Genomic DNA, 10837 nt, shown 5'->3' with positions numbered 1-10837 from the left:
TGATGGGGCCAGTGCTGTGGCACAACAGGTTAAAGGCATCCCATATTGGCACCAGTTTGATTCCCAGCTGCTCTATTTCTGATCCAGCTCCCTGCTAATGCTCCTGGGAAAGCAGTGAACGACGGCCCAAGTCCTTGGGCCCCTACACCCATGTGGGAGACCCGGAGGAAGCTCCTGGCTCCTGGCTATGGATTGGTTCAACTCCGACTGTTGTGGCCACTTGGGTAGTGAACCAGCAGGTGGAAGACCTCTCTCTCTCTCTGTCTCTACCTTTGTCTGTAACCCTGTCTTTCAAACAAATTAAAAAAAAATTTTTTTAATTTGACAGAGTAATAGACAGTGAGAGAAAGGTCTTCCTTCCGTTGGTTCATTCCCCAAATGGCCGCTACAGTCAGTGCTGTGCCGATCCGAAGCCAGAAGCCAGGTGCTTCTTCCTGGTCTCCCATGCAGGTGCAGAGGCCCAAGCACTTGGGCCATTGTCCACTGCCTTCCTGGGCCACAGCAGAGAGCTGGACTGGAAGAGGAGCAACCAGGACTAGAACCAGCGCCCATATGGGATGCTGGAACCACAGGCAGAGGATTAACCAAGTGAGCCATGGCGCTGGCCCTAAAATAATCTTTAAAAAAAAAAAAAAAAAGACACACTGACAAGAACTGATCACAACAGGGTTTGTTTTAATCTGCTGTTTTTCCCACCAACCTTCAGAGCCATGTTTTCCGATCTCTGACGCAAAAAGTCCACTTTTTCTCAGTTGCTAAACTATAATAGTTTTCTGGGGCCGGCACTGTGGCGCAGCGGGTAAAGCCATCGCCTGAAGCGCCAGCATCCCAAATGGGCGCTGGTCTGAGTCCCTGCTGCTCCACTTCTGATCCAGCTCTCTGCTATGGCCTGGGAAAGCAGTAGAGGATGGCCCAAGTCCTTGGTCTCCACACCTGTGTGGGAGACCTGGAAGAAGCTCCTGGCTTCGGATCGGTGCAGCTCTGACCGTTATGGCCATCTGGGGAGTGAACTAGCAAATGTAGATGAGTGGGGTAGGTTCTTGTCTTCGTGCAAGAAAGAATTCAGATGTGAGACAGAGAGCAGTGGTAAGCAAGGTAGCAAAGTTTGATGGAGTAGGGCATCCATCAGAACATATGGGACAGAATCCGAGGAAGTGCCCACTCAGACTGGGGAAAGCAAGGTATGTGGTTTAATGGAGAGAATACACGTGGCAGGCCGGGCGGGTGGCTCAGGAAAGAGCTGAGAGCTGTAAGGGAGAGATCCAGTTCTATCTGCCATTTCACCTCCCCCCCTTCTTCTCCAGGACAAAGAGCTGCCGCGTGTAAATTAGGTGAAATTCCTCCCGAGAGTTCACTACTCTGGGCTAGCAGACCCGGAGCCCACCTGGAGCCCACCTGCGGTGCCTGCCTTGGAGGAAGGAGGTAAAGGGTTTATTGCTCAAAGTTATCAGGCCAGGCAACCCTTTTGGTGCTGAGCTGACTGGATTGTGAAGGGGTGCTCCCCTGGTGGGAGGGGAGGCTGAGGCCACCAGGAAAGTTACTGGGGTCTGGGCCAGACTTTGTAACGTAAAATACTGGGCTGCTTCCAAGGTGCGCTTCTGCTGATGTTTTGTTTTCCTTCGCCCCTCCCACCCCACCCCCCCACACACACACGTAGGCTAATTTCTAACTTCCTCCCTCACAAACCCTATATACTTCCTAAGAGGCTATAAACTGTTCAGTTGTTATTGTAATCATGACTAGTTTAAATCCTTTGTCATCCACAATGTGATTCCCAAAAATATTTATGCCTGTTAGCAAAGCATTGTTAGTACTATGCCTAAGGGTCTAGATTTCTAGGTTACGGATTTTTTCCTGGAACTCCTAGGGTTCACAACACCTTGGTAAAGTAATTTAATTTCTCCAATGTTCAAAAAACTGTTTAATGTTTTTAAAATTCAAAAACTGCTTTAAAGTAACTGTGTATGCTCTTTTAAAAGTTTTTTTTTCTTAATTTAAAGGCCTTGAGGACTATTTAGGATATGAATTGAAGGAACTGGGTGGCAGGAAAGAAAATTGGAGAAAGCTATAAGCGTGAGAACGTATTCTTGGTGAAGGAAAATTGAATGAATGTTTTGATAGAAAAAAATTTTTGATAGAGGAATTGAAGGAATAAGCATGTTGTAGAAGGTTTGTGGAAGTTGAAGGCTATGCGAGATTAGTTTGGATGAGATTAGATGGAAATCCTTTTCTTGTTTTATCTTTTATTTAATGAATATAAATTTCCAAAGTACAGCTTATGAATTACAATGGCTTCCCCCCCATAACTTCCCTCCCACCCGCGGAAATTATTTTCAAGTTAGCTCTTCTCTGAAAAGACGGCAGGATTTCCCTGATTCTCTACCTCTTTGTTTCACGATGCATTTAACAGTCGGTTAGAATCTATCAGGCTACTGAGGTCTGATAGAATCCTTTAGGTCACTGGGCCTGCACCCCCAGGCACAATGAAACTGGGTGCAGATAGATAATGTGATGGAACAAGGACATAAACCATAGCCATTCTCACTCGTGGCCCAAAAAATAGATGAACATTAGAATGTATTCCTGGCCCTTGAATCTCAGTTGGGTCTCACACCCTATTGTCTTCATGCCCCACCCCCCATGGCCACCAGAAAGACCAGTTCCAGGAATTCCCCTCCACCTGCTACCCCCACCCCCAGTCCCAGCCCTCCTAAAATCTAAAAAGGCCCGGCCTTTTACCACGTGTTCCATCTTGTGTACGCTGGCAGTTGGTCACCACCTCTACGAATAAATTCGGTCTGGCTGTAAATCCATACACTGCCTCCTCTCTATTCCGTGCCTCTTTTTCCTAACATTTCTGGTGCCCCATGTGAGGAGGCACCAAACTACGTCTTTTCCTAACATAATGTAAAGGATAGTGGAATGTTCATCTCTCTGGGGAGAGCCCTGCACCTGGGGACAGTCCAAACCGCTAGAACAATGCACTATAAATTGCACCAAGGTGACTTTCTCTTCTCCCCCTCCCAGCTTATCAGGATCCCTGTGGTGCTCCGCACCTCCCCGGACTAGCCTAGGAAGAAGGCACTCTGCCTGCTGCTCGAGATGAAGCCTGGCTTCAAACTCCTGCCCTGTGTCCCAGCAGGCTCCACCCCCCTCTTTCCTCAACCCCTCACTTCCGTCCCCTCAAAGATAAAGTCTTGTCTTCTCAACTGGCTTCCTGCCTTCTTTGAACCCGAAGATCCTAACACCTAACACTTTAAGCAAGTGCATTCCTAGGAAATTGAAGATTTGCACAACGGTTCCCTGTTCAGGGTTGTGTGTACTTTCATGCTTTATAGGACACAGGACAATGTTCTTGCTTTGTCTTTCCTTTTTTTCCAAGAGAAATACTCTGAGGAGTACAGATATTTTTCTTTTATGTTAATGGACTCCATTTTCAAGCATTATTTATACTTCACAGCCTTATTTACAAGAGCTGTTGACACACAAGCTCTAGTAAAACACACTACAGCAATGACTGTCCAAATTGCTCCCTTTCTGAACTTACATTACCAAACTTTCAAACAGACAAAGAGGTAGAAAATAGTAAAAGGTACACTCTTCTATGGTAAAGGTAGTTTTGCTATGTTTGCCCTTTTTGACAACGGTTTTTTTTTTTAAAAAGGATTTATTTGGAGCAGCCGGGCTTGAACCGGCGCCCATATGGGATGCCAGCGTTGCAGAGGCGGCTTTACCCACTAGTGTCAGCACCGGCCCCACAATTCTTTTAAAACATGAATATTTCACTTTGACTTTAACAGTAGGTGAAACTGTCTACATAGCCCCCAATGTTGTCACATTCAACAAAATGCATGGTAACTTTAATATTGTTACTACGAGTACCTAGTTTATAGACAAATTTCCCTGATTTCTCCCAATGGTTTTCTGTAATCAGGAACACGGCATTTGCTATAGGCTGGGGCCCTGACAGAACCTGGGACTCATGTCAGCATACACTGTCACTAACACGCCATAACTCCTTTACTCTTTCCACACGAAGATAAATACAAAAAACATGGCGACCGGGCGCCAAGCGTTATGGGAAATGTAGTCTTTCATGGAATGAGTTTTCGCGCAGCATTTCGGGAGCAGAGAGCCCGCTCTTCCCTCTGCGCATGTGCACTCCGCCCCACCTGCTCAGTCCTGTTGTGCAGCTGCGGAGTTAAGAGGCGGGTGAGTACTCCGAGCCACGTGGCGTTGGCGCGGTGTGCAGCCCTACCTAGGGGTATTGCGCTGGGGAGCCTCCTGCCCAGACAGGACCCCCACCACCGCGCCTTGGCCGGGCCTGGACTTGTGCCTGAGAGAGGCTGACGGAGAGGGAGCCCTGCGGGGGTGAGTTCGGACGGGGGGACCTTTGTGCGGCCGAGGTGTGGGCGCCCACCTGCAGCCGGACGTTGGGCCATCTCTTTCCAGCGGCCGGACCGGAATACGGGTGTGTGATCCGACTGCCAGCCCCGCCACCAGGCGCACCTGGCCCGTTGGTGTGTGTGTGTGTGTGCAGGAATCGGAGTGGCCGTGTCACTTGGGCGTGCGTAAGCCAGGTTTCTCCTCTGAAGAGTGAGGAGGCGAGGGGCCGGCGCTGTGGTGCAGCAGGCTAAGCCGCCGCCTTCACCAGCGCCGCTGCATCCCCTATGGACGCCGGTTCAGGCCCCAGCTGCTCCACTTCCGAGCCAGCTCCCTGCTGATGCGCCTGCGAATGCAGTGGGAGATGGCCCAAGTGCTTGGGTCCCTGTTGCCACGTGGAGACCTGGAAGGAGCTCCTGGTTTCGGATCGGCCCAGCTCCGGCCATTGAGGCCATTTGGGGGGTGAACCAGTGGATGGAAGACCTTTCTCTCCCCCCTCTCTGCGGGAGCTAGAGTGCAAATACGGATAGGCTTTACGCACTGAATCAGGCATCCTGATCCTCAGATCCTGCATCCCTGAGGCTCCTGGCAGCCTTCATACAGCTGACTGACTTGCCCTCGGGTCTCCGGGACCACGTGCAGTCACAGTGGACAGAATCTTGCTGTGTGGCGGGTGTATTTGTTCTGGGGTTTGGAGACCTCAGGTCGGGGGCTCCTGGCACCTTAGAGTCTGGGTTCTTTCTGTCTTCCTTAGTCATAGTCTGATATTCAAGGGCAGTTCTATCCAATGTAAGGGAAAGTGAGCCACATAAGTAACTTAAATACAATTTTAAGATTTGATTATTTGAGAGGTAGAGTTACAGGGAGAGCCAGAGAGGTCTTCCATCCACTGGTTCACTCCCCAGTTGGCTGCAACTTTCGGAGCTGTGCCAATCCGAAGTCAGGAGCTCCTTCGTGGTCTCCTACGTGGGTGCAGGGGCCCAAGCACTTGGGTCATCTTTTGTTGCTTCCCCAGGCCATAGCAGAGAGCTGGATCCGAGTTTTACTCATTACATCACAGCGCCGGCCCCAATACATTTTTTTTTTAAAAAAACTAGAGCAGGGGACTGGTGGCATGGCACAGTAGGTTAATCCTCTGCCTGCAGTGCCAGTGTCCCATATGGGTGCTGGTTTGATTCCCAGCTGCTCCACTTCCAATCCAGCTCCCTGCTGTGATCTGAGAAAGCAGTGGAAGATGGCCCAAGTGCTTGGGCCCCTGCACCCACGTGGGAGACACAGAAGAGGCTCCTGGATCAGCGCAGCTCTGGCCGTTGCAGCCATCTGGGGAGTGAACTAAAGGAAGGAAGACCTTCCTTTTTTTTTTTTTTTTTTTTTTTTTGACAGGCAGAGTGAATAGTGAGAGAGAGAGACAGAGAGAAAGGTTTTCCTTTTTGCCATTGGTTCACCCTCCAATGGCCGCTGCGGCCAGTGCATCGCGCTGATCTGAAGCTTGGAGTCAGGTGCTTCTTCTGGTCTCCCATGGGGGTGCAGGGCCCAAGGACTTGGGCCATCCTCCACTGCCTTCCTGGGCCACAGCAGAGAGCTGGCCTGGAAGAGGGGCAACTGGGACAGAATCTGGTGCCCCGACCGGGACTAGAACCCGGTGTGCCGGCGCCGCAAGGCAGAGGATTAGATTAGCCTGTTGAGCCACGGCGCCGGCCAGGAAGGAAGACCTTTCTATCTCTCCCTCTCACTGTCTGTAACTCTACCTCTCAAATAAATAAAATCCTTTAAAAAAAGTAGAGCAGTAGAGACAAACTGGCACCCATGTGGGATTTCAGCATTGCAGGCAGCAGCCTAACCTGTTATCCCACAACATGCTCCCAGCATTTTTCTTAAAAACTTACTTTATTTTATTTGAAAGAGTTACAGAAAGGTAGAGACGGGGAGTGAGGGTGTCTTCCATCTGCTGGTTCACTCCCCAAATGGCCGCAACAGTCAGAGCTGGGCCGACCCAAAGCCAGGAGCTTCTTCCAGGTCTCCCTTGTGGGTGCAGGGGCCCAAGGACCTGGGCGCCATCCTCAGCTACTTCCCAAGGCACACCAGCAGGATTAAAGTCCCAAAGAATCCATTTAAGAATTAGGTTTAAGGCCCTGTGTCATTTTTGTCACCCAAGGTGATTTTTCTGCCAAGGGGCTTTGGAAATGTACTTTTTTTTTTTTTTTTTTTTTTTTTTTTTTTTTTTTTTTTTTAGTTTATTTAATTGAAAGTCAGAGTTACACAGAGAGAGAGGTCTTCCATCTGATGGTTCACTCCCCAATTGGCCGCAATAGTAGGAGTTGCACTGATGTGAAGCCAGGAGCTTCTTCTGGGTCTCCCACATTGGTGCAGGGGCCCAAGACTTGGGCCATCTTCTACTGCTTTCCCAGGCCATGGCAGAGAACTGCATCGGAAGTGGAGCAGCCAGGACTGGTGCCCACATGGGATGCTGGCACTGTAGGCAGCAGCTTTACCCACTATGCCACAGCACCGGCCCCAGAAATGTACTTTTGATGGGTTTTGTCTTTGCCTTGTAATTGAATGTCAAGCTGATTATCACGTTTTTTTTTTTCTCTCCAAAATTTTGCTTTAAAACCCACTACCACCAGTCTCTGGGTTTTGCCTTTTTTTTATTTGACAGAATTACAGACAGTGAGAAAGGTCTTCCTTCCATTTGTTCATTCCCCAAGTGGCTGCTCCGACCGGGCTGATCTGAAGCCAGGAGCTTCTTCCTGGTCTCCCATGCGAGTGCAGCGACCCAAGCACTTGGGCCATCCTCCACTGCCCTCTCGGGCCACAGCAGTGAGCTGGTCTAGAAGAGGAGCAATCAGGACTAGAACCCGGTGCCCATATGGGATGCCGGCGCCACAGGCAGAGGATTGACCAAGCAAGCCACAGCGCCGGCCCCATGGGTTTTGCCTTTCTTGGAAACCCCCTGTAGGCCACCTTGGCTGGGGGGCGGGGGTTCTGACTTAAATAAATCTTGCTCTTAGATACCTCTTGCTTTCTCTACCTTGTCCTCCTGGAAATTCCTCTTCCATGCGAGACAAAGAACGAAGGTAATCTTTTCTCTGCTGCTGTTTCACCATATCACTAGTATCTGGTAGCACTTGGAAATCTTTGTAGACATCCTGCCACGCACATGGCAGCCCGCCACAGCAAAGAATGATCCAGTTCACAGTGTTGGTAAGGGCTAAGGTAGAGAACACCGCTTCCCATCAAAGTTTCAGCTAAAATGAATTTATTTCCCAGATCTAATCCTAGCTTCTCTGGAGTAAAACGGCTCCTCTTGTGGCAGGAAGAGGGGAGTCCCACCTGGAAGACCATCCTCTGACAGAGACCTACTGCCAGGAGCTTCAGAACACGTGCGGACCCAGAGGAGAGCAGGTCCTAACTTGCTCCACCTAAAGTAATTCTCAACTCCTCTTGTCCAGGCAGAGCCAGACTTGACGATGTCACCAGAGCCACAGGCCTCTCCCAACCATGCGGACTTCCTGATTCTGAGGCAAAGTTCAAGAGGTGAGCTGGGGTTAAGAGGGAGGGTGACCGTCCGGCTGCACAGGAAAAGCCCCACTTCCTGGAGGCTTCTCTCCATGGTCTCTAGAGAAGGCATAACCAGCCAGAGTTCAGGAAATTCTCTCCAGTCCTCCTTGTGTAGCCCCATTTTCTCCTCGCCACGGTCTGAGCCACTCTCGTGCCATTATAAAGCACAGATTTGTATTTGTGGCTCATGTGCCCTTAAAACCAGAGCCTGGGCTGATTTGTCCATGCCCCCCCAGGACAGAGCTGGAGCACAGCATACTGCTGTTCACTCTGTCAGAAGTCTGTCATTGTAAGTCTAACTGAAAAAAAAAGTTGGAGTACCAGACATGAAATTATTATTTCAAAATCGTCTTGTCTTTCCTCAGTTTCCTGTGGATTTTCTGTTGGTGTAAATGATAATAGAATATTGACAGGAGTGTTCCATTGTAATATTTTGGAGATTAGTTTAAGAAGGTAGGCATTTCGAATACATCCACGCAGTGGGTAACGGCAGGGTTACATCTACCTGGACATGTCAGAAGCACACCTGTGCAGGAAGTGTTGGCTTCTCTGGCTTCCTAGAGGCCTCTTCTGCAGCCGTTCAGGTGAGGCGTTAAGCAGGTTGATACAGGTGCTGCTTGCCCCTCTCCTAACTGTTTATTTGCCCCCAGCTTGTCCTGCACAGTTCTCCATAGTCTTCTACAAACACAAACATTGGCTGTTGAACATGCAAGGGGTAAGTTATTTAACAACACTTTTTTTTTTTCTTGGGCTTTATAGAGCTTTAAGGGTCTGTACTATCACAGAAAGCTAGAAATAGAAACGGGTCAGAATCTTAGGCCGGCGCCGCGGCTCACTAGGCTAATCCTCCGCCTTGCGGCGCCGGCACACCGGGTTCTAGTCCCGGTCGGGGCGCCAGATTCTGTCCCGGTTGCCCCTCTTCCAGGCCAGCTCTCTGCTGTGGCCAGGGAGTGCAGTGGAGGATGGCCCAAGTCCTTGGGCCCTGCACCCACATGGGAGACCAGGATAAGTACCTGGCTCCTGCCATTGGATCAGCGCGGTGCGGCGGCCATTGGAGGGTGAACCAACGGCAAAAGGAAGACCTTTCTCTCTGTCTCTCTCACTGTCCACTCTGCCTGTCAAAAAAAAAAAAAAGAAAGAAAGAAATGGGTCAGAATCTTCCAGGAAGATAATAGACAAAGATGTGAAGGGTACAGCAGAGTTAGGATATGGAAAGGGGCAGTTACAAATTCCCCAACTCAGGTTTGATTCCTAACCTTCTGGCCCATGGCGCATAGACAACACTTGATGGGAAACCTGAACCCATTAAATTTCCTTGTGGAATCTGAATTCCTTGAAGTTGGAAAACAGGGATTTTTAAGAATTATGTGTTGACCTTTGCATAAGTGATAAAATATATTTCCTGTAAAAGCCCGGAAGGAAATACAGTATGTTGGCTCCAGGTTTTCCTCAGTGGATGGTGTAGTGCCATAGCAGAGCTTTTGTTAAGACAATCCTCAGGGAACAGGAACAGACCTTGAGGTAGATAGTTTGTGAGAGAAAGCAGGGATTGGTGATGAGGCTGCGATGATGGGAGGTGGAGAGTGGAAAAGGTCCGGGTCAGTCCTGAAGAATGGGTGTGGTGAATGCAAGGCCCGGGTCATGGCCCATTTTCTGCTGCTGTCACAAAATACTTCCGACTAATTTATAAAGAAAAGAGGTTTATTTAGCCTCATGGTTCCAGAAGTCCCAAGAGCATGGCACTGGCATCTGCTCAGCTTTTGGGAAGGGCAGCAGGTCCATGTAGAGGTGGGCATGTGGGCAAGAGTAGGAGGAGGTGGTGCCAGGCTCGCTTTATAACTGCCCGCTCCTCAACGACCACACAACCCATTCTCAAGGGAGCTGCATTCATCTCTGACTGACAACCTGAAAGGTTCCTACCTCAGCACCTTTTCCTTAGGAGTTCTGATAAGAACAGCCCGTATTAGCATAGAAGGGCCAGTAAAAATCTTTGCCAGTTATTTGGACCTCATCTTAGGGCGTAATGGGATGGGGATATAGATAAATGTTAGGACAAACCAAGAACATATTAGTAATAAAATATCACAGAGACTGGCAGTTTAAACATCAGTAATTTAAATATTTAAGTAGCATGTTTAATATTTAAATATGAACAATCAGTACTTTAAATGGTTTAACATTATTTTCCCATTTTTCTGGAGGCTGAAAATGTGGCATCACCAAGAAACCAGCAAAGGACCCGGCGTTATGGTTAAGCCACCTCTGGAAGAGCAGCGAGTGCTTGGGCCCCTGCCACCCACATGGAGACCCACACGGAGTTCCAGGCTCCTGGCCCAGCCCTGGCTGTTGCAGCTATTTCGAGAGTGAACCAGTGGATGGAAGATCTTTTCCTCTGTCACTCTGCCTTTGAAGCAAATAAAATAAATCTTTAATTAAAAAAAAGACGCCAGCATGTTGGTTACTTTCAGAGTGCTGAGGGAAGACTGTGTTGTCTGTGGCTTGTCTGTCTTCTCCCTGTGTCTTCACATCCGTGCTGTCTGTCTAGATGCAAATTCCTTTTCTTACAAGGGATTGAGAAAAGTTTCAAATCTAAAAAGATGCAAAGGAGTGATGTGACATCTCCCTCCCCTCCCAAATTACCAACCATACAAATCTTTAAAAATGTTTTTGGGGGCTGGCATTGTGGCATAGTAGGTAAAGGCATTGCCCAGGGCACCAGCACCCCATTTAGGTGTCAGCTCCACTTCCAATATCCAGCTCCCTGCTAATGCACCTGGGAAAGCAGCAGAGGGTGGGCCAAATGCTTAGGCCCCCCTGCACCCACATGGGAGACCAGGAAGAAGCTCCTGGCTTCAGTCTGGCCCAGCCCTGGCCACTGCTGCCGTTTGGGGAG

The 10837-nt window shown here is 49.2% G+C and overlaps 1 long non-coding RNA gene across 1 annotated transcript; it reads left to right on the top strand.

The window, feature by feature from the left end:
• Positions 1-4175: 4175 nt before the first annotated feature.
• LOC133771378 (uncharacterized) lies at positions 4176-10230 on the top strand. Its single transcript, XR_009867569.1, has 4 exons — positions 4176-4212; positions 7836-7920; positions 8595-8659; positions 10146-10230. It is a non-coding gene; the product is annotated as an uncharacterized LOC133771378 (long non-coding RNA).
• The last annotated feature ends 607 nt before the right edge of the window (positions 10231-10837 follow it).

This window comes from Lepus europaeus, chromosome 12 (genome assembly GCF_033115175.1).
Source record: "Lepus europaeus isolate LE1 chromosome 12, mLepTim1.pri, whole genome shotgun sequence".
In the NCBI taxonomy this organism is placed as follows: Eukaryota; Metazoa; Chordata; class Mammalia; order Lagomorpha; family Leporidae; genus Lepus; species Lepus europaeus.
This window is presented reverse-complemented; position numbering and strand designations above follow the sequence as displayed.